Source organism: Caretta caretta, chromosome 1 (genome assembly GCF_965140235.1).
Source record: "Caretta caretta isolate rCarCar2 chromosome 1, rCarCar1.hap1, whole genome shotgun sequence".
Classification (NCBI taxonomy): Eukaryota; Metazoa; Chordata; order Testudines; family Cheloniidae; genus Caretta; species Caretta caretta.
In genome coordinates this window covers 108,168,543-108,192,240 of record NC_134206.1, presented here as the reverse complement: position 1 = coordinate 108,192,240, position 23,698 = coordinate 108,168,543, and the positions used below count along the sequence as shown (strand labels likewise).

General features: G+C 39.4%; 1 long non-coding RNA gene across 2 annotated transcripts in view; it reads right to left on the bottom strand.

Moving 5' to 3' along the window:
* The window catches only part of LOC125638823 (uncharacterized), a 91,871-nt gene extending 70,172 nt beyond the window's left edge, over window positions 1-21,699 (bottom strand). For both annotated transcript variants that reach the window (XR_007357301.2, XR_007357303.2), the window contains exon 1: window positions 20,478-21,699. This is a non-coding gene — a long non-coding RNA (uncharacterized LOC125638823). The remainder of the gene's footprint in view (window positions 1-20,477) is intronic.
* Between the last annotated feature and the right edge of the window lie 1,999 nt (window positions 21,700-23,698).

The window sequence follows — 23,698 nt, the reverse complement described above, 5'->3', positions numbered from 1 at the left end:
GAATACCACAATCTCAGCACAGATCAGTGTCATGCTCCATTACAAAACTATATCCTATCTGTTCTTCATTAATCAAAAGACATACCTAGCAAGTGCTTTTGACAGCCAGATATTCAAAAGACACTGCACAAAGAGGGTGCGTGTGCTTTGTTGATGTCTTCTGAAATACCAGTGCCTAAAGTAATATTCTTAAGTTTGTTGCACTGTGCTGATGGTGTCCTTTAAATGCACAGCACTCCCTAGCCCTTATCCATGTTGACTTTATCTTTGAGGTCATGAATAATTGATAAGGTGATAACACTCTGATTTTCATAATAGTAGAGATATAAAGGACAGTGAAAAGAGTAAAGAAGTTACACTTCCATCTATCAATGGCTGTATAGTATTATTTGTGTTATTCATTATTACTAAATGAACTAGTATAACTTTAAACCCTCAAAACAAGCAACAGCAAACTTAATTAACTTAAATCCTTCAAACGTAAATAAAACAAGTTAACAAAATAGCCAAATAGATAAAAGGAAGAAAAATAAAAAGCTGAACAGAAGTACCTTCAAGTCTGGATTATGGTTCTATTTTCCAGGAATCGTAGTCCTTTCTTCAAATAAGTGACAGACCATACAGTACGTAATCATTGATTCTAAAACAATTAAATCTTCCTTCCTATAATCTGCTATAGTTGGGTAGTATTGAAAGGGAGATGTTTCAAACCCCAAACTGTGTCATTATCAGATCTGGGTGAAATACTCATGAGAAAATGGAGACAAAACATGCCAGGTGTTGAGCTGGTGGAATTTGTGGAAAAGCAGCATTTTACAAAAGATTTCCATTACAAGAATTTTTGAAGACTAAGGACATGAGGCAGCAATGGTGACTCTCTAGAGGCCATATGGATACAGGGGTGGGAGCCAGGAACTTAGGGGTCAAATTGTCTGCTGTCACAAACACCCAACGGAGAGTTCCTGTCAGAAGGGAACGCCTAGCTAGTACAAATACCCACTAGCCAGATCCTGCACCTTACCCCCACACCCTGTGAATGGGCTACGTCAGGAGGAGGAGGGGACACGTCAAGAGCAAGGAGGGATGGCGTGGAACAGAAGTCTGCAACGCAATCTTCCATTGGTGTTGACTCCATTTAGGACCATATGCCATAGGCACAACTTGGAGCATATCAGCAGCTGCTCTAAGCTACATAAAGGCTGTGGCTGGCACTGGCTCCTGATACGCTCTCACTTCTCTCCTCCCTCTACCCCCTGAAGGCCGATGGTGCCACAGCAAGCACAAATAAGCCAGGTTCCCTAGAGTACCAGAATCATGGCCTATCCACTAGGCCACAGTGCCTTCCAGATATCTGACAATCTCTGTCATTTAGCATCCCCATCTGTACAGTGATATCAATGATATACCATACGTAAAATCCAAAACCACACAGGATTTGAAGTATTGCTAGGCATGTGTACATACGTATTGGCATCCTTGTATTATAGAGGAGAAAACAGATTGCATTTATTGCGTTGATGCTTGTTCTCTTGTATTATCTTGCACAGCTGCCTCTATAAATGTGACCCAGCAAGACCTGCAAAAGCTGACTATTTTTTGAATGGAGCCCACCTGGGTAAGGTTCTCTTTTTCCGCTTGAAAAAAAAGAAAGATTTGCTTCTGATCCTCGAATGACATTTGAGGATCTGGCAGTGCTGCATAGTATGGGGCACTGCATCTAAGGAAGGCCTAGAGAAGAGCAATAACAGCAAGCTACAATCCGGCTAACCAAAGCCCTGGGAGAAGTTAGCCAAGCAATCCTATTCAAGTAATTTGAAGAGATGGCCAAAAGGTTTGTATGCATTATCAAACTGACCCACTCACTCCTAACTGTAATGCATATTCATAGGTTTGTACTGGTTCTTATTTTGCCTAAACAGCTTCACCCACCCCATATTTTAATGCAAGCAAGAAAGCACACAACACATAATGTCTTGACTTATCTGAGGTTAAAGTATCCACCTAAGCACTGCAATAAGAACACCTTTTGCTTGGCATGTTAATGCTAAGAGATATTTTCTCTGGGCTTTATGTTACCTGTTTGCATTTCAAGATAGTGCAGGTGTATAGATAGAATGGCAACTTATATGTCTGGAAATGGAGTTTAATGAGTTGCAATTTCATTTTGAAAAAGGAACTCTGTACAGTTTATTAAAATTCCTTACAAATGTATTGCTTTCTATAAATTGGGTTCTAAGAATAGAACCATAGCATTTGGAACTAGAAGAAAAGAGCGCATTTACTAAGCAAGTGGTGCTACTGAAGTCCCGGGGACTAGGTATGGTTGTGTTTGCAGGTTTGGGCCCCGGTGTCCCAAATCTGCTATTCTTGTTAAAGTGATTAGTTCTTATTAGTCCCACAGAAGATAGTGGACTAAATCTTGAAGTCTTTACTCAATGTTTAATCAGTCCTCACTGAAACAAACCCTTTGGGAAGTTAAGGGGAGTTTGCTTGATTAATGGTGGCGTACACAGTGTTGTCATAGCCGTGTTGGTCTTCTTCACTCTGTATAAGCTTCCAGGCTTCTCTCTCTCACCAACAGCATATGTGCAGAAGGGTTGTAAGACCAGGCCCCTAATTTAGAATGAACTGAAAATTAACAGAAAGTTGACCGTTTAAAAAATGTGGATAGACTGAGCCTGGTCCAGACACAATTCAATGCTGTATCTGTCATGTTTCAGTATGTTATGGGAGTAACGTAACAAGCTGTGACTGATGTAGCTTAACAGAACATTTTACAAAATGACACATTGAGCTAGATTCATTGAAGGGATAATGGACAGATGGTTTTCATTTGCAGAATTTTATTAGCGATGTGACATTCTTAGTCATTAGTTGTTGCATTTAAAACTTTATTAAATAATGATAATTTTTGCTTTCCATGTTTTAACACCACAATACCAACACTATCATTATAGTTGACAAGCCACTTCCATTATAAATCTCTATTTTCTGGGAAGCTATAACATTCTGAAACTTGGGCTGAAAGTTTTCATGCTAATTCTCCACACAACATTTATTTATTTTAAGGGAAACTGGCAAAAATAATGTGGGCTGATTTCAGATACCTCTATGTGAAAAATATAATGTTTTCCTATTAGTTAGGGAATGTGGAGGTTGGGTAACTCAAAAAAAGGTTTTTCTAAAAGACTTCATAGTGCTATCAATTGAGACCCTTCTAAAAATGCTTTTGACCTATTGGAATGATTTTTGTTTTCAAAGAGACACCTAAGAAGCCAGACAAAATATTATGAAATATATCTGGGGTTTTTTTTTTAAATTGAGCCAGACAGGAATTTCTTCCAAGCTGACAAACATGATTCAAACCAAAGACCTGTCTATAGTTTTGCTCTCCCTTACCTTTTTAAAATTCCAACAAAGTTCAGAGCTGAAAACACAGAAGATAGAGATATATTCACCTTTTACATTTGTATGCCTTGATCTTTGTAATTCTGTACATTTATTTCAGTGATTAGATATTTGAATAATTCAAATAATTTGCATTCCTGGTTCTCTGCATGTCATTTCTATATTACATGTACTGGTTTCTGGTGTCTATAGGAAGTGTCAAAATATCAAGACCAATGTCTGTGTGGAGAAGTACCTCCAAGGACTGAGGTGTTGCTCAGGTCACTCTGTGGGAATGCTAAATAATTCATATGGACAAGAGAGATGAGTTATTGTGGAAACAATAATTATGAATTCTGTTTTTTAAAATCAAACAATAGTAAAAAAGATGTGTATTTAAAAACAATTAAACAGTAAATAAATACATAGTAATTAATTAAGGTTTATTCTGATATCCAAATGCATACTTGCCTTTTATAGGGAAAGAGTTTCTGGAGGATGAGTGCACATTTAATAGAATACCTGTGTAATCACTCGATACTGCAACATAATTTGTTAATTAGAAAGCACTGTTTTTCTATAAATCAATCTAAGTACTTATGTGGTCCCCTCGCTTTGTATCTGATTGCTAGATAAAAGTAAAAAATATCACTAGAGCTCTAAAATCTGAAATGAGATAAGTAATGAACTGGTTTCCTTCATTGAAACATGAACGTCCATTATTCCTTTGATGGCTAGTTGTCCACTGGTGGATTCAACTTCTCATAGACATTCCATTATTCTTGTGCATGTGTAAATACTTCACAAGGTTTATTTATTTAATTTACTTATTTATTTTAAGGTTTAGGCCTTTTCAGGGGTTGTGAGCATGCACAGATACTGCTGGACATTCATTTTGAGGATCAGATTCTCAGCCCCACTCAGCTTCCTTTGTGTCACTCAGGTGTAGCAAAGGGAATGGACACCTCCCTCAAGTCTCCTATTAGGAATGCTCCACTGGCCTGGGGAGTCCCCAATGGGTATAAAGCTAATAGATCTGATTCTTATGCTTCCTTCTCTGTACCCCCTGGCATATGTACATAGGGCAGGGATGGGGAGTGGCCAGAGCAGTGATCCCATAGTGATCAGAGCCAGCTGATGCAGCTTTGAGCAGCCCTATGGTTGCTCTAATGAGCACCCAAGAGAAAGTAAGGGATCCATAACTGACTCCCTGACAGCTCCCCCTCTCTGCTGAGCCCAGCAAAATGACGGATGAAGCAGAAAGTCTGGTTCTAATTCCTGCATTTAACTATATCATTGATTCTGGCAGATTAACAATACATGTCAGGGAAGGAGAGCATTCCACCTTACCAGGAATATCAAGCTGTATCCAGAGAGTTTACAGTTATTTCAGTATGGTCCATTTCACACACAGCACAATTTGAACTGGTGTGGCAGCCTGAACATATTGTGTTTGCAGCTGTGAGAACCAGGTGCAGGAGTGGACTCAGTTCAGAGGATTAGCATATTGTAGTGAGGATGTACTCACTCTCCATAGGGGGATGAGGTTGGTGACGAGCGCCTGCTGTCCCCTTACTCTGTAGCTCACGAAAACTTATGCTCAAATAAATTGGTTAGTCTCTAAGGTGCCACAAATACTCCTTTTCTTTTTACTCTGCACTGTCTCAGTCATAGAGTGACACTGGTTTCACCTTTATGGAGAGGCTGGCACAGTCATCTTCAATGAGGTGTCTCACTGGCAACACTGCAAAAACAGTCTGACAATTAAAACCTACATTAGAAACACAAAAATCTGTAGGAAAACAAAACCCCCAGGTAAAGTAAGAGGTGTAAATGTAATTGTGTAAATGCTACCTGCTACCCAGGCCTAGTGCTGGGGTTGAAACTTGCTCTAGGCAAGCTGCAGAATATGTCTGTCAAGTTACAAGTCACTCACACCACAGAGCAACCAAATATTTTCCTGTCCAAGGCAACCACCTGTTTTCCCTTGCAGCAGAGGTAAGCTTGCTGTGACATATTTTTATTCATACAGAAAGGGCCATTGTACCACAGGCAGAACTTTGATATCTTATATATAGAGTAAACCTTTAAAGAAATAAATGGAAACTTTAAAGAGAATGCAATTTTGCCATTTTTAAAAGATTTAAAAACTTTTTTAACACATTTTGGTGCATCACTATTTTCTCTGTCAGTTATCTGTGAGTGACAAATCACCAACTTTGTTTGGCTTTGGTTTTGTTGGCAGTTGTTTTGATTTTTGGGAAAAAAATAGAAAATACTTACTCTGTGCTTTTATTATGTCATGCAGCCTGAATCTTTGAAATTCAGGTTGAATGGCATTAATCTTAATTTTATCCACAGAGTAATCCCAAATCTCAACCCTTCCGGAGGAGTTAGTGTTTTTGTAACATGCCTGTCTCTCCACTAGGTGTAGCTGACAGTGACTACAAATTTAGTTCACATATATTACCGAAAACCCATCTGAACTACGGACCCAGCCAACATATGATATGGTGCTTCACATTAATCCCCAGATAACATTAGCATTTTCAGCCGTGGAAGCTCCACAAGGCTGTGGATCCAAGCACTGTAGAAAAAATGGCTTAGTTAGAGAGAACAGCCTGCCACAGGAACCCCCAAAATATTGTTCACACACATGCGCACACACCACCTTGTGTATTAAGGTTAAAGTTGAAGAACATGCTGTTGGCAATAAATGTAAAGGGCAACAGTAACAATAACTAAGATGAACCTTTGCTACGGTAGCATGATCAAATTGCTCTAGTCATTGTGGATGACCCCTTTCACTGTTAGACTGATGATTTCTGTTATGACCGTCAAAGATATCAAGTTACATGTCAGGTGACAGAGACAGAGATCACTATTTCAAAAAAAATATCCCAGGAAAATGGAACCCCCAGTTCCCTAGCAGAAGGTACTTCTCCAGCTTATTAAAACAAGCTAGATACAGTGTTGCACGTATTTATTGTAATCATAACCAAACAATAGTTTCTTAAATTGCATTTTCTGTTCATGAGAAGTTAGTATCAAGTCTTTTCTCTAAAAAGTTTAAATGTCACGACAATAATATACAATCTGTAAAATTATCCCATGCTTTTGGATAGACAACTAGACATAGTGGTTGAAAAACACCTCCATCTGCCTGTGTGCCTGGCAGTCTCTGGAGAAGGACGCTGAACGGCTACACTAGCACCAGTTGTTCAAACAGTCTGTTGTTGAAAATTCATGTGAGGAGGGAGCTGAGAGTGCCTAGCTAATCTAATAGTTTCCTCCAGGATTTTCCTCACCAACGTTTCAAATTACCTCAAATTTAAAAGGTTAAAATGGCTTTGAGAGGACTGCCTTGTTTTTTCAGAGTATCCAAGCATGGGACAAGCATTTTATCTTCGCAGAAGGGATACAGGCTGCTCCTGAAATCCCATACATGAACTACAAAGAAGGTTTGTTAACTTCAGCTAAACATTAGTAGGTGGTGTTTTGTATTCATGCAGTTGTTTAGATCACTGGTAAAATGTAAGAGCTTTTCAGAGCTAATCCTGTCAGCCATAGCATAAATGTGAAGGCCAATAAGATTAATAGGTAACTGAGCATCACATGGTTAAGAAGTGAATAGATTATGAAAGGTAGGAACTGACATAGATGTGATTCTAAGCTTGGTCCAAATGTCCCAAACCTGATGAGCCCTGTAATCAATCTTGTTTGAATTTTGCATAGGATTTCATTACAGCTCTCGTCCACAGAGGACAGGGAAATCCATTTTTTGCAAAAGCATGTAACACAAGGAACAAGAATGAGCAGAAGCAAGCTGTGCTGTAGAACTCAGTGTTGGAAAGCTCTCTATTTGGCCCTCAAACTAACGTTATGGACATCATGGAACCCCTGCATAAAACAGTTGTTAAATTGTGAATGTGGATATAGGCCTCAAGAAGTTAACTGGCCAAAGGCCTTTTAGGAGAATCCAGATTCTGTAGGTGTTTTCCAGGTAGGTTCCAAGCATTGTTTACTCAATCTGTAGTTTTTGCATAGCTCTGGAACCAGACCAATGAGGAGTTGGGTTTAGTAAGGTCAGCCATTTGAATTAACAGAGCAAGCCACTGGGGCTACTACGACATGTTCTCAGAAACTGACACACTTTTGGCAAAAGCCATAGCAAAGATGAATTCGGCCTGTGGTGCCAATCCTGCTAAGTTAATGAGTTGAATCGAGAACTGAAGAGATCTCCATGACAACAATAGTAATGTAAAAGCCGTATGTCATTGATATAATGCTACCACATAAGCTCTCTACACTCTGCATATATATATAGGGAAATATTTACATGTAACCATGAATGGTAATTCCCTAAAGTCTGGGTCAATAGATGACATGGTGGTTCTGATTTTCTGTCACATAAGCATTGTGTATATTGGGGAAAAGCATGTGTTTGAAAAAGTTAACTAACAATACCTTTAGCATGATGCCTTTAGCATGAACTTGTCCTAAGCCAGGCCCAACTAACATATTAAACACAACTGTCCTAAGTCATTTTCAACAGCATGTGTAGTTCAAATGCTAGTCAACATGTTTTCATATTTTCTAGCATGATGCCTTTTCCCCCAGTAGACATGATCATAACATGATCTTTTGCCCAGTTCATAGGGCAAGGCAAATAGCCCTGTCAGCAAGATATTTTTGGGACTAGGGCAAACAAGAGGGACGAAATATGCCATGGCAGCAACGTTATCTGAAAATGTATGCCTGAACTGGCCCTCTGACAAATTTCCAAGCAATTATTAAAGTTTGTCAAATCCTAAAGTCATCCTTTTCTCTGTCCCTGCATGTAAACTACTTGCTCACACCTTAATCATTTCCCAGCTACAGTTGATGCTAATTGTCCTCTGCATTAAGTTCATGCTGTTATGCTGTGCACTGGGCAACCGAAGCACCCCTCTGAAGTTGTTGCGTGTGATAGGTGCTTTCCTTTCAAGATAAATGAAGGAACAATGAAATGATCTTTTGATAGCTGAAGCAAAGGAAATAAGACCACACGCAAGCCTGGGCAGTGGTAGGCCATGTGGTCCAAATAATTTCTTGGGGGTCTGAGAACAAATGCAAGGGCAGGGGATTGATTGGATTGCAGCTGTGTGTGTGTGTGTGTGTGTGTGTGTGTGTGCGCACACGCGCGCGAGTGCACAAGAGAAAGAGCAGAAACACCTCAGAAGCACGCATAGAAACAGCAGAAAGCTAGAAGACTGCCAGGAGAGGATTAAGAAGATGGCTCTCAGAAAACACCTATAGAGAGCTTTTTGGGCAGAGTGTTAGCTGAAGGAGGTTTGGAACCGTGAGCAAAGAAACTGTCTCCTGCTGTTTGAGTCCTATTGTGTTCAAAGGAACAGAACTTTTTACAATCCTTGTAAATAAGCAGAACTAAATCAAACATCAATTTCTAACTCTAACATCAATTTCTCCTCCTAAGGAAAACAACCTGCAAGACCCCACTGTGACATTCTCTACCTCAAACTAGCACCCTGGAACTGACATATTCACCAGGGTGATATGATTATGATATGTTTTGCACAAAGTATGCCCTGTAAGGTATCATTTTAAATGTCTTGATTATTGAACATTAATATCCTCTTGGATATTAGTTAACTGATTACGCTTTATTTTGTAGGGGAGAAAAAGAAGGGGAAACACCATTGTTAAGAAGGATGCTACATAAATATCAATTTTTGCTGTTGACTTCAATAACTGGATATAGCCAGTCATAGAATCAGACATAAAGAGTAAGTCTGTTGCTTTCTCTGTGTAATTAGTCTCTAAGGAGCTGAACTACCCTATGTATTACTCTTATGGGCTATAGGATGAGTTTTATTTTAGTATTTAGGCATCAAACAATTTTATACCAGTTTTGTAGTTTGACGTAAAATTAAAGAGTGACTTCATTATTTGGAGAGAAGTTTCCACAACATTACACCAAATTCTTCACCAGGAAGAAACAAAATGTAATCTGACTAGGATTTAGGCATTTAGTCGATAAGCTGAGAAAGTTTGACTATTTTTAATGTCATTTTTAATTAAATTAAATTTAATTAAACCTTCCACTAGCTGTTAATTTTGTATGGGATTTTTGCTTTTACCCACAAGATTTTTACATTTTATAAGTGTTGCCATGTTTCCAGCCATAGGCGTCAACTCCCTGGGTGCTCCAGGGCTGGAGCACCCAAGGGAAAAAAAAATAGTGGGTGCTCAGCACCCACCAGCAGCCCTGCGGATCAGCTCTTCCCCCTCCCTCCTAGCACCTCCCGCTCACTGTGGTCAGCTGTTTAGGAGACACCAGGGGGAGGGGGAGGAGTGGGGGCAGAAAGAGGCGGGGCAGGGGTGGAGTGGGGGCAGGGCCCGAGGCAGAGCATTGTTCGAGCACCTCCTAGGAACTGGGGAAGTCGGCACCTATGTTCTCAGCACCCCTGCATGTTCACCATCCCCCACACAAATTTCCTCCCAAGTATGTTGGTTTTGAGATTCATTCCTTGAACCATTTATCTGAATTACTGGCCAAGAACTACATTTCCTGCAAAAAGCAACTGAGCATTCAAGGGAAAGATATAGGTTTTCTCTCCTACTTTATCAATTGTTTACTGCTTTAACTTTTTAAAAAAATAACAGTTGTCCAATGCCACTTTTGTAAACATTTGGAAAGATCTAGGGCCAGATCCTCTGCTGATGTAAACTGTAATAGCTCCATTGACTTCAGTGGAGTTAGGATATTTTATACATGTTAAGACTTTGTTGCTCAAGACTTGTTAACACTACAATTTTAATTTCATGTTTTTCATTCATTATTCTGCATAACTAACTCATTTTTAAAACCATTTTTGATCACTTACTAAAGAAGCAATTAGAAGCAGAAAAATGACCCTACCAAATAAGCTACTCAGCTCCATGCTCTTCTTTACTTCCCTCTTCTTAATTGGGTGAATCATTTCACAATTTTACCTGCACTATGATGACAACAGACACCTGTCCTTCATATCTTCGACTGACTCCTCTCCCTGGACTCCTTTTTACTTGTTTAAAACACAGGACCTTTCTTTCATCTTAAATTTCTCTGGAACACCTCACAGATAGACATCTCCCAACCTGGCAAGTGGTGTCTCTGTCTCACTTGTCTTCCTTTCTACTCCACTATCTTCAGCACTATGTTCTACTTTCCAAAAAAAATAGACTCCTCATAAATAAGCATGACCATTTCACCTAAGTCCTAGGATGTATCCCAGAAAACCACTCCATTGTTTCCTGTCCCCCTAGAGTAGGGGTTCTCAAATTTCATTGCACCACAGTCCCGTTCTGACAACGAAATTACTACATGATCCGCGGTGGGGGTAGAGAGAGCTGGAGCCCGAGCCCCGCTGCTCTGGGCGGAGGGAGAGAGAGCCCAAGCCTGAGCCCCATCACCCCAGGTCGGGGCGGAGCTCGGGCTTCAGCTTCAGTCCTGGGTCCCAGCAAGTCTAATGCTGGCCCTAGCAACCCCATTAAAATGGGGTCACAACCTACTTTGGGATCCCGACCCACAGTTTGAGAACTGCTGCCTTAGGGAAACCAGATAGGGTGGACAACTTTAATCATAGACTCCTGCAGCTGGCCACAGGTTTGTTAGTGTGGTGTTAACTGAGCATTATCAGAGATAATTGACTCTGTGGCTGGAGTCCAGGGGAGTCCTACTGACTCTGGCCATTAGGTCGTGCTTCCATGCAGCCAAGGGTAGTCCAGGGAGCCCTATGACCCCACCCTTGGGCCACACAGCCCTGAGGCTGAGGGCAGCCATATTGACTTTAACCATGGGGCTACCATGAGCTTCCCCCACCCAAGGGTGACAGGGTGTACTTGCCCATGACAGCATTTAAAAAAATATTAATGTCCTACTTACTGTATTACTGTGGATTACTGCTAAAGCTAGAGGCCTTGTGGATCTCGATCATGGTCATAAGTCTTTGAAAATCAGGTCAATATGTTGTCAAGGTGATACGGAGGAGCTCTATCAGATGCCGATTTGTAAGGATTTGCGCAATGTTTTGATTTTATGAAATTCCTCACAGAGTACAGTGATTCACAGCAGTATGTTATGCTGAAAATTGAAATGAGTCGCATGCTAGCCTTCTTGAGTTCAGGATACTTCATTCCTGGCCCTTGCTTCCAGAACTCAACTATAGACTGTGATTTCTGCATCATCTTTAGAGCCTGATCCTCCTGGAGTTCCAATAGTTCCATTTCTACAGTAGATATTTCCGTAACCATGATTTGGGGAATCGGACAGTCATACTTGATCACATCAACCATGAATGGGTTTACAAGAAAGGCAAAGCAGGATCTCAACTTCTGCAAGTCTTCAAATCTGGCCCAAAAGTCATCAAGCAGTCCTTGTAATTTACCTCTATATTCCTTGAGTTTGTGATCTTCTACTTCAATTTAGAGAATGGATTTGCCTTACTCTTGAGATGGGGAAAGTGGTTGAAGTCTCTTGACACTGTCTCTTTGCAGAAGCTTTAACTTGTTCTGGAAGCTGAAGCATGTAAGTAAGGTCAGAAATAATCTTATCCTTCTTTTGGAGTGCCAAGTTGAGAGTGTGCAGATGTTGCATAATATCAGTAAAAACCATCAAATTTTGCATCCATTGCTCATCTTCCACTGGTGGATAGGACTTTTTCTTTTCTTCAAGGAAAGCATTGATAGGCTCCAACAGTCCCACAAACCTATTTAAGACATTGCTGGTTGATAACCACCTCACAATACAGTAAAAAGAGATGTTAGGTTTGTCTCCAAGATCCAGCTTGTTGATGAAATTTTTGAACTGTTCATGAGTTTTCCCTTTCAGATGAAATTGACAATTTCTAGGACTGTTTTTGTATCATTTTCATATTTGAAGTATCTGTCAGTGAGATGTTCACAATGGATGATGCAGCGAAAAGGGAGAAACTCTGGAAATTTGGGATCATTTTTCAAAAGTCTAATAAGGCTACTTTCCCCTCCCGCCACCATTGCAGGTGCTCCATCCTTTGCAACACTGACAAGTTTATCCAGCAGTAAACTGGTGTTTGTCCATGCTTTATCAAGTGCGTTTTTTATGTCAACACCACACGTTGTTTCTTTTAGTGCCACTGAGTCTAACATTTCTCCTTTTGCAATTACATCCACAGAAACATAGCAAACAAATATCGCTTGTTGTGGTTTATCTTGTATATCTGCTAGGCTGAATGCTAGAAAATTCTTTAGATCGTTTTGCATCTTGCTTGCAATATCAGCACTGATGTGGGAGATATACCTGTCTGTAGTGTGGTACGAAATTGGAATTGTTGAAGTTTTGTATTATTTAGACCTAAAATTACAACAACTTCTGCAATATTCCTCTTAACAAATTCTCCAGAACAATATGCACGATTAGCATAAGCGATATTCCATAACATAACAAAAATAGCTTCAGTCGTTGTGTTAGCTTCCTTATCGAATGCCAAAAGTAGTGTCTATTGACTATTTAGGTGTAATTTTAATGAGGTTAGCTTGTTTTTCCTTAATTCTGATTCAGGAGGATATTTAGATTAAAAGTTATTCTGATTCATTTTGTAGTGGCATTTCACATTGCTCGCTTTGTAGTGAGTGAACAACGCATTGCAGATCAGGCACAGGGGTTTGCCACCTTTAACAGTGAATACAAAATCTTCCTCCCATTCTGGCTTAAAACTTCAGTTTTCTTCTTCATACTTGCATTTCTTACAATTTGAAGATGCCATCCATGAAATTAATATAGGGTTAACACTTAAATCTAAAACTATTCAAATGTGACTTATGAACAGTAAACACAACCTATATTCTGCAAAATGCAGGGAGATTGTGAGCACACAAGGTCTGCACAGCACAACGTCTGAATACCAAACAATGCAATTTCCTGATACAGTGCGCATGTGTGAGCTTCTCTTTCTATCCGTCTCACTCTCACACTATCAGGTTCACCAGGGCTTAAATTCTCTTGAAGTATTACACAGAGCCTCTGATGCCCCACCCCACCCCATTCTCTGCCTACCAGACTGGGGAGGGGAGCTCAGAGCTTCTGCCCTGTGGCGGTGTGGTGGGTCAACTAGCCACAGAAGCCCCTAGCCCTCCTACCCCGCCGCAGGGCAGAAGCCCTGAGCTCCCCCACGCCCCACATCTGGTAGGCAGAGAAAAGGAGGGCATGGGGGAGCTCAGTGAGCCGCAGTTTAACTGTAAAAGAGCCGCATGTGGCTTCTGAGCCACAGTTTGGCCACCCCTACTTTATAGCCTGGAGGTTCAGGCACTCAGCTGGGGTTGGGGTGGGGAGAGAACACCTGGGTGCCAGTCTCTGCTCCAATGAATAATTATTTACCATTACCTCCTTCTCCACCTTCGTGTTGTGAATGGTGCCCAAGTCTCCTTTTAAATCTAGCCTGAAAAAATCATGTTTTTTTAATGTAGAAATGAACCACTTTAACATTTCTTACATTTTTTCCCCCTTTTCGACTGAGACAATTGGCTAAAATGGATATGAATTCCTAGAATATTTCAGTCTATCAGTATTTTTTGTAAAAAAAAAAAAAAGTTTTGACTGAAAAATTTCGCCCAGGCATTTCAATTACATTACAAGGTGCCTAAATGTACAAATAATAATAGAGGCATAGAAACAGAGCGTTCTCTTAAAAAACCTTTGCAGTGTCTTCACTGTATAAATCATGCCACGGATACATTTTCCTTTGGGCTCACGGGAAGGAAGGGAGTCTGGTTCTTTTTTTGTGAATCTAGCACAGTAGAGTACCTCATAGCTGTATTTAGTGTCACAAAATGTTCAAGATGGCTGATGTTTCTTTGTGAATATTTAGGGTCACTTCATTAAGAAACAGCGTTTGAATTCAAGAGCTGAGTATGTGTCTAAGTGTTTAATTATGCAGGTACTCCAACAGCACAGGGATGAACACAATGTAAGAAAATTCTGAAACTGATTAGAATTGGTTCCATCATGTCTGATTAAATACTAAGTACTGTACATTTGCTAACAGAATTGTACATCTACAACAAAGTTACTGAGCACAATTCTCTTCCACTAACCTTTCAATATTATTGTTGAATATTAGGGATTCGGTATAAAACCTGAGAATATTATTTTCAGCCTCTTCTGATCTTGTCAGATATACTGATAAATATTCTGGCTCCTGCTATTAGAAGAGAGGGAATCATTCATTCTCTTGGCAGTTTGCTGAGACACAGAGTTTTACAGTACATAAAAACACTCATAGTTTGGTTTAATTTACAACAGAACAGATAAGGCAACAGAACAGATTAGGTCATGCTTCCATCCAGCCAAGGGTAGTCCGGGAAGCCCTATGACCACGCCCTTGGGCCACACAACCGTGAGGCTGAGGGCAGCCATATTGACTTTAACCATGGGGCTACCATGCCCGTCCCCCCCTCGAGGGGGACAGGGTGTACCTGCCCACGACAGCATTTAAAAATATTAATATCCTACTTACTGTATTACTGTGAATTACTGCTACATAGATTTTTGTAAATACAAACAGCAAATATACAAATTTGGCCCAGCTCTACTCCTATGAGATAGACTTTGTAGATACAAACAGCAAATATACAACTTGGAATCTGAGTGTTTAACACATGGTGAGATAAAAGCTATAAAGGACTCTGATGTCAAGAGCCTTAATTTCTCCCAACTTGTGAAAACTTTCTCCAAAGCAACACTTGTATCTGTCTGGGTATTGCTCTCTAGCACTTTCCTATGCACTAAATCACTGTAGTATCTAGACAAAATTATGTAAAGCAACATACAATCCATATAACTGTATTCATATCTCTTCCTTTTGTTATGTTATATATATTTATTTGTTAGAATATTTCTTACTTCTCTTCCTGGTAATGATACCAGGCCAGTCTTCAGGGCTGTTACCAAAGCTTTTATAAAGAAGTGAATCTTATATTTTATTTGGGAGATTTGTACTTTAATCCAGCGACAATATTCTTATAATGTTATCAAAAATAAAGCGTGTCATCTTGGCAAAGAGCAATCTTTATAAACATAATATTTAATTTGCCCCTTTCATCCTTGCTCTCCCCCCCCCCCAAAAAAAGATAAAAGCATTCTTAAATATTAGTGGGTTCAAATATTGAATAAGCTTTATAGCAGGATCCTATTTATAACACTGGGTTATTTAGGTACAGTTGAGTGAAATCTTACCTGAACTAAAAAGGATGGGAATTGACATCAGTCTGTTTTAGGGTTCATATTGCTTTGGTGAACCTGTTGTATTAGATAATTATTGGCATGAACAAAACAATATTGCCACCCCCATGAATTCAATATTCATGGGTTACATCAAAACACACACACAAGTTAGGAGGTGTATATATATATACACACACACAGGTCAAGTCTATTGATTTTTAAATTCTTAGACAGAAGCCCCCAATCCATGTGTATGCGTTTGTGTATTGGGTTGAAAATTCAACCTGAAATCTACACAAAACACACACACAAATATCAAGGATGCTTTGGGGAAAAAATTAAAGACACTTAGGTGCTATCACATTACACTTCTATGTAAATTTTATAGGACTAATTTGCATATTTGGAAATAATTTATATAGCATCTTAAAAATCTGTGAAATAAAAACCTGTGTGAGAATTTAGTACTGGTGAAAGCATTGGAATGAGAATCTTGGTCAATGAAGTCCTCCAATCACATATAGGGAAGCAGTAAGTCAAACTTCCCCCCTCACATTGCTCTGCCAGCACACCTCAACCCTGATCTGAGGGTCTTCCTCTAAGAATAACAAGAGTAGTTAAGTCTTGTGGTCATCCTGTTCTTGGCCTTTCTGCAGAGTCCACCAATGAGTGCAAAGCCTGGTGGAGAGTTTGTGATACAAGAGCTGCAGCTGGCATTCACAAAACTCATCTTTACAGAGCTAGTCAAAAATGAAAACCTATTTTTGTGAAAAAATCAATGTTCGTTTAATTCTGAAGTGTTCAGAATAGACTAATTTCATTTTTCTACAAAAACTGAAAAAAAGACAGACAAACATTTTCATGAAAAATTACCTTTTAGAAAAGACTTTCTTTTTTTCAAAAATCTCCCAAAATTTCAACTTGCTCTACTCTCCCTCCTCTTGGTATATTAGATTTTAAAAAAATACATGACTCCCTCTTACATTAGCACTAGTTATGGGGATGAATGCTTCTGGATGCCTTTTACCCATTGCCAACAGTTTGAATCCAGGCAATATATTGTAGGGAATGAAGGTCATTCCCATCTAGTGGATGTTTGGTGACTCTATGTTTTTCCTACATAGAGCTGGGCAAATAATGGATTTTTCAGTTCACTGGCAATTTCAAAGAGCCAAACATTTTTTGAATGCAATCTTCATTTTGACAAAAATCAGAATGTTTCCTTTAGATTTTGATCATTTTTAAATATATATATGAATCTTTAAAATAAAATGAAAGAACATTTTGAAAAGTCATTTCAAACTGAGAAATGGAAATGGTTTTGTTTTAAAAAAAACAAAACAAAAATGTTTTGATGTTTTCAGAATGTTTTTTTTCTGAAACAAATAATTTAGCAAAGTCAACACAAATGCACAAAATTCTTTGGTGTCACCAAATCCGCCCTTTTTGTGTGTGTGTGCCAAAAACCCATTATGTATGGAAAAATTTGGCCCAGCTCTACTCCTATGAGATAGATTTTGTGGATCTCATATTTCTTCCTGTAATTTATTAATCATTATAAAGAAATATACGTATTTCCAAAGAATTTGTAACAGCTATGCACCTGATTTAATTATACAAATAGGATTTTATTTGCCCCTTTCATCCCTGCCATCCCCCTTATCTTAGTTTATTGTACAAATGTAACACTGTCTTGTATTGGAAGAGTAGGACATGCCTGTAAGGCACTAAGTCATCAGCACATTTAAAAACATACTTAATTTTAAGTCAACAAGACTCAGGCACAAGCTTAAAGTTAAGCACATGAGTAAGTGCTTTGCTGAATTGGGGCCTAAGTGTTTACAGGACTAGGACTCTAGGCTCTATTCACATACAAATCTGTGGACTTACTGTACTTGTGTGCATAAAGAATGCTTGAGCACACCAGGGTTTGTGGGAAAGGTCCCTTGCTGCACTACAGTCCATTGCAAATAGTCCTACCTTTTACTTATACCACTAACTATCTCACTTTTAAATCTAACAAGAACTTTTGTTAAGGTAATTTATTTTTAATAGGAACTAAACTGATGAATATTTACAGTACTTTCCTTACTGGAAATTATCATCAACACTGGTAGAAACCTAGCAGATCATGTCTTGGGTTTTGATTGGTAGAAAATCTGTCATTAACTCAGCAAAATTACTAATTTTCCAGAACAGCTGCTCAGACAGTCTGCTATCATTTAAAAAAAGATTATTGCTATTATAAACCAATGATTATGGTTTATTACAAAATTATTACTTTAAATCAATTATCACAGTTAACAAGTGATTTCTCAGGGATTATTATTACCTAATTATTAAAAATCTGAGTACAGATGGCATATGCAATTCATTATTATTTATTGCTTTTACAAGCACAGATGGTGTAGTACAATCAGTAAGACTAATAGACAATGATCCTTTGCTGAATATAATTATCAAATAAATGTGTCAAATGATTTTTCCAGTTTTTCTAACATGCTGCAGAATAACTTAATGGGTTTGATTCTTCAGACCATAGTCATATAAGTGCAATTTCATTAAAAAAAATTTCTCAAGACATTCCCAACCCAATTTGTGGACTCCCAATTCCTGTGCTAAGGTTCTGATACCCATTCCGACCTAACCTGAAAATCACCTAAGAGTTAATTTAATATGAGCTCTGTGTAGACTATGCTGGCAACACTTCTGAAGGCATAAAAAAATATCAATTCCAGCAGTATAACCAGAGAGAAGAAAAAGAAAGCTCAACAGCATTTGAAGGCAGAAGATTTAAGAAGAGTATGGCAGCTCCTTTAAAAAAACAAAAGATACAAAAGCCACCACGGCAAAAGACAAAAAGTCATATACCTTATAAACTACTAAGAGGAGTAACTTACTGCAGTGAAAAGATCAAAGGTTTATTTCAGCAGCGGAGCATAAAGCACGTTACACCTTCTTTCTTTCCTCCCTTTTTATCCCTGAGACCTGACTGAATGGAGGACAATAATTATGTAATTTTACTAAATGTCTAGTCAGATTAAAGTACTCCAAAGAAACAATGCACATGAACTGGGGGGAGGGATAGCTCAGTGGTTTGAGCTTTGGCCTACTAAACCCAGCGTTGTGAGTTCAATCCTCAAGGGGGCCATTTGGGATCCGGGGCAAAAATTGGGGATTGGTTGGACTAGATGACCTCCTGCGGCCCCTTCCAACCCTGATATTCTATGAACTAAGATCTTTTCACTTGTAAATACATTTGAACTCTATTCGCTCAGATTATATCTCTGGGCCGAACACATTCGAGCAATTGTTTGTCACTGTCACATTCCTTCTCCCAGCCACATATGCAGTGCCCCCACCCCTAACCCTACCCCTTTCTTCCCTGCTGACTCCCTCTGGCCCTCATTTCTTTTAAAGGTGCAGTGCCATATATTATCACTTAGTGATACAAATGCACAAATATCCATCTATATAGAGCTGAGATTTTCAAACCTAAGGGACATAGGCCCTTCATGTACAGCTACAATTCTCATGATCCTACTTACTCCTATGGATTAGCCCATGTAGTCATCAGGATACCCTACAACAATTGCATATAATCAGAAGGTATTTTTTCCATTCAAATTTAGGTCATTCTAGCTGCTAAAATACATCATCCACATCAGTTTAGAATATCCTGTTCACATCTCACAAAAAGCAAACTACAACTAAGTTTCATTGTGAAAAATACTGAAATTCTTATGTTTCTAAACATAATGGGAAAAATAAAAGATAAAACAGTGGGATATAATTATTTTAATGTTTATTATTAAATCCCAGAGCAAAATATATATAATGGCTAACTAATTCTTTCAGTTACGTAGCAATAACTCTATTACCTATTTTTATCTATTATTTTGAATTATATCCAAGCTGGAGTTTGTCATGGTGAAGTTCCCAACATATATTTATATAGATAAATATTAAAAATGCAGAGTGATATAAGACAAAAGGTAGACAGATAACTCAATATATTCCCAATCAGAACAGATGCTATTTTTACAAAACACAAATACATTTCAATGTGTCAAAACAAAAGAGAGAGAAAGCAACGCAATCCAGTATTTAAATATCACTACCCAATTTTGTCTACTTTTTCAGAACATTCACTGATGGGGAATCTGTAACATAAATTTGCAAAGCCAAACATATACATTTAAACTTGCTCTTAAATCCCTCTGAGGATAGATTCACTACTGTCAGATATTTCTGGGGCTTGATTCATCACCCAGGAAATCAATAGAGTTGAATAGCACACTATTTGCAGTGTAAAATACTATTCAAAGTGAGTAAGGGTGGCAAATTTAGCTCTTAGTATATATCCAGATTATGGGCTAGATTCTAAGATTTTACCACAGAAGAGAGAAGTCCCTGTGACTGTCTCTTATACATAGGCTTGTAAGGATTAGACGTTTATTGGTAAATGCCAGTAAATGTCAATTTCACCATACACACAAACCAATAAACAACTATTTCCATCAATAATAATCCAAATTTACAGATAGAAAAAGAAAAATGCTGCTTGAGAATTTTTGTTTGATTCAAGGATATTTACTTTGTATATGTTGACTTGTAATGTTCACAGTTTGTGTTTCAACAGATATAAAGCTTTAACTTTTAAAATCTCAATAGCTACCGTCATTAAATAATTATTGTTTGATTCTCTATAGTCTGGCCCTCCCCTCAATTTCCTACAACTGTGAAAATTTAAAAATGGATACTTTTTTAAAAAAAGGCTTAAAATAAACACTGATATATTTTGTTGAAATTGTAAGAATATAAAAAATTGAATTCTGCCAAAGCTTACTTGTACACTTGCACAGAGGGCAAGAGGTAGTTAGGGAGGCTCCTTCCTGCCCCGCTCCTGCTCTCTGTGATGTCTTCATCTTCATTCTCTTCCAAATTGATTACAACTATTGGTTTTTTTACTCTACTTGTTTACAACAAAAATGGTATAGATTCCACCTTATTAATTAAAGACGTTACACACCTGTTCTTATCTAGCTTCCAATTATTTTTCAGGTCACAAAGACATTTGATGCACCAATTATCCATAAAACAGATAACTAGCCGTGCTCAGATTTGGCAAGCTTTAACAGAATCTACAGCTTGTTTTTGTCAGTTCTTACATCACCTCTCCACTCTATCCTTAGAGGAGAATCAAGAGTGTCATAATACTAAGTATTAGCATTACATACTTTTCAATTTAGCAGTACCATGTAAACAGTATATGGGATTCACTATTGAGTCAAATTTAACCAAACTTGGTAGACATATGTAAGCAAGAGTATGCCCCAATCCTAAACCTACAAGTAAAGAATGATATAAAAGCAGCATCTTCACTTAAACTATTAGGTGCTAAAACTTGCAAAGTAGAAATCCAAGAGACTCCCTCATCCCTTTTCTGAAACAGATTACTTGCTTTTACTCTGCTCCCCTCTGAACTCAGAAGGTTCTCAGTTCCCATGCAGATCAGGCAAAAGATGGCTAATTTTTCCTCCCAAAATGTCTTGCTTCAGGGGAATTCACATCTCACAGACTTACAGAGCTCTTGAATTCTATAATCCTCATTTTAATTCTCTTCCTCAATGTATCCTTTCATACATGGGCATTTCATTCTATACATCACAAAACTCCCATTGACTTCAAAAGGAGCTGATCAACTCTCAGGTAGGGATTTTCTTTTTCTTTTTCTTTTGGAGTGGAGATGGTAAAATTTTCACTACAGAATGGGACAGATAAGATAGCAAAAATTCCTACTAGGATTTCTGAAGAAAAGTGGATACATCTGAATATAAACCCCTCAAAACCTCTGCCCCTCATACAAATTGGGACAGTAAAAGGATGCTCATATATTGGTCTCAACTCTGGATTGATTGTTAACGTGCCCAAATGTGCTTTTTTCAGCTTGTGTGTGTTAATTATAAGTGGATTGTACATTGGACAAAAACCAATTTCCGATGGTATACAATGTCTCCATTAGCCTATTTTGTGACTTTTTTTATTTTTAGCTTCCTCTGGACTCAGTCATTTAGTGCTAACTGTGGTGTGGGACTGCTGCATCATCCCCACACCACAGTTAGCACGGAGACACATTCTATTTCTGGAAGCCTGAGCTCCCTTATACGGGGGAGAGAACATTTGCTGCTATAGTCTTTCAGGGGATGTAACATACACGCCCTTGGGAGGAAGGGTGCGGGGGAAGAATGCAGAGCTCATGGCTTTTCCTCCACACCTCTCCCTTTGGAGTGTCTTGCATCCCAGGAGACAAATATGCTACATCTACACTGGTGATCAGACACAGGTCCAAGTGTGTGGTCATGCTAGATTCGCTCTCCCAGAAGCACAGGTTTCAAGGCATGTATGGGGCAAGAACACAAGCACACCCAAGGGGTGCAATTATGAATACACCTTGGACTGTGGCATGGCCTTGTATCTGTGCCACTGCATAGTATGGATGGGGGTAAGGGTATCGGGTCCCAAGTTCAATAGTTTTTCAGCCTCGTTCCCACAATGTACTGACCCTTTCCTGTAGCACCCTTCTCCAAATCTATAAAGGTCCCTCTCCCCCCATTCTCCCACCTGTAGTAGTGAGCTGCGCTGACCACTTCACAACAGTATTCCACTGCACTCTTTTTACCACTACATCTAAACATCGAACCTGCTCTGCCAGCTGCTTCCTGGTCAGTCAAGCACACCCGGGTACTCATCAACATGTGGTTGGATTTCACTGTCCTCCACGACTTCTCCAGCAGCACTAGCAACTTGCACCTGTAATAGGAAGTTTCAGAGAGGCTGGTTCACTGGACTCTGGCCCAGTGCTGGGATTGGATAAGGCACCTGAGGCTCTGGTATTGGAGGGCAAAAGACTGAAGCAGTCACTCCAGAAGAGGTCCTCCAACAAGTTCCTTCTTCCAGGAGCTGAACTGTGTGCTCTCTAGGGCTCCTGGGACCAATCCTGAGGTGATTTGTGACCACCTCCTCAATCCCACCAGTCTCGTCATCTGCAGGATGCTGATGAAGGTCAGGGCAATGTAGCAGCAGGGAGCAGAGAGGAGGTGGCCTCTGAAAAACTGAAGGAAAATGAGCAAGTTATCCTGCACCTCTACCCAGAAAAGCTGGCTCAGCAAGCCCCTCCTGATGAGCCAGTGCAGGACCCCAAAACTCATCAGGAAGTGGAACCTCAGGCTGGTAAATTAAGTACCCACCCTCTCTACCAATATCCCCACCCTCTATCTCTGGGGCTGCTTGTAGGACTAGAAGGTCACCCCCTTCTCTTCCACCTCCCCCACCCTTTGGTCCCTGACCAAGACAACTAAAAATTCAACATTTTATTGGATTATCATGAACCATTATAAATCATTTGGCAGAAGCTATAGAGCAGATTATTACTGAAATATCATATTGTCCCTGGGTCTGTGTCTTTGTTGGCCACACTTTGTTAGACTGTCAGCAAAATGGGCTGGGGGAGGGAAGTTCTGGGAACAGGACATATTTGTACAAGATTACAGATTCTCACAAGTTACAGCTGTTTTCTGCTCCCTCCAAGATCACAAATTTTCACTACAGTAACCCCCCCCCTTTACCAACGGGAGCCATGCAGAAGCATAGGGCGGGAAGGAGGGGGTTTAGTATCAGGGCCTGTTACCTATGGGAAGCAGAAAGGGAACCTTTGCTTCTCTGAGGAACATCACAGAGATCCTCTGTCACAGTACAAGTGTTTTCAAGCTTTCCCATGCCCCAGTGTCCCAGGTTTCCCCACTCAGAGCCATGCCACACTAGCCAGGAGAAAAAGAATAGGGCGATCTGCTCCACTGGTTGAACAGACACCATGTGGTGTCCCTTTGCAGTGGAGAGGTGAGTGGCTTGAGGTTTTGATTGGAAAGTTTGTGGAAAAAGGTACATTTGCTGTATAACTTTTTCTTTTCTCGTTCCTTCTCTGCTCTTTGCTGGCCAAAGGGACTGGATTTCCTGATGCTTTGGGGCTGGCTTATGACTCAGCAAATAGTCATGTACATTTTTTGATGT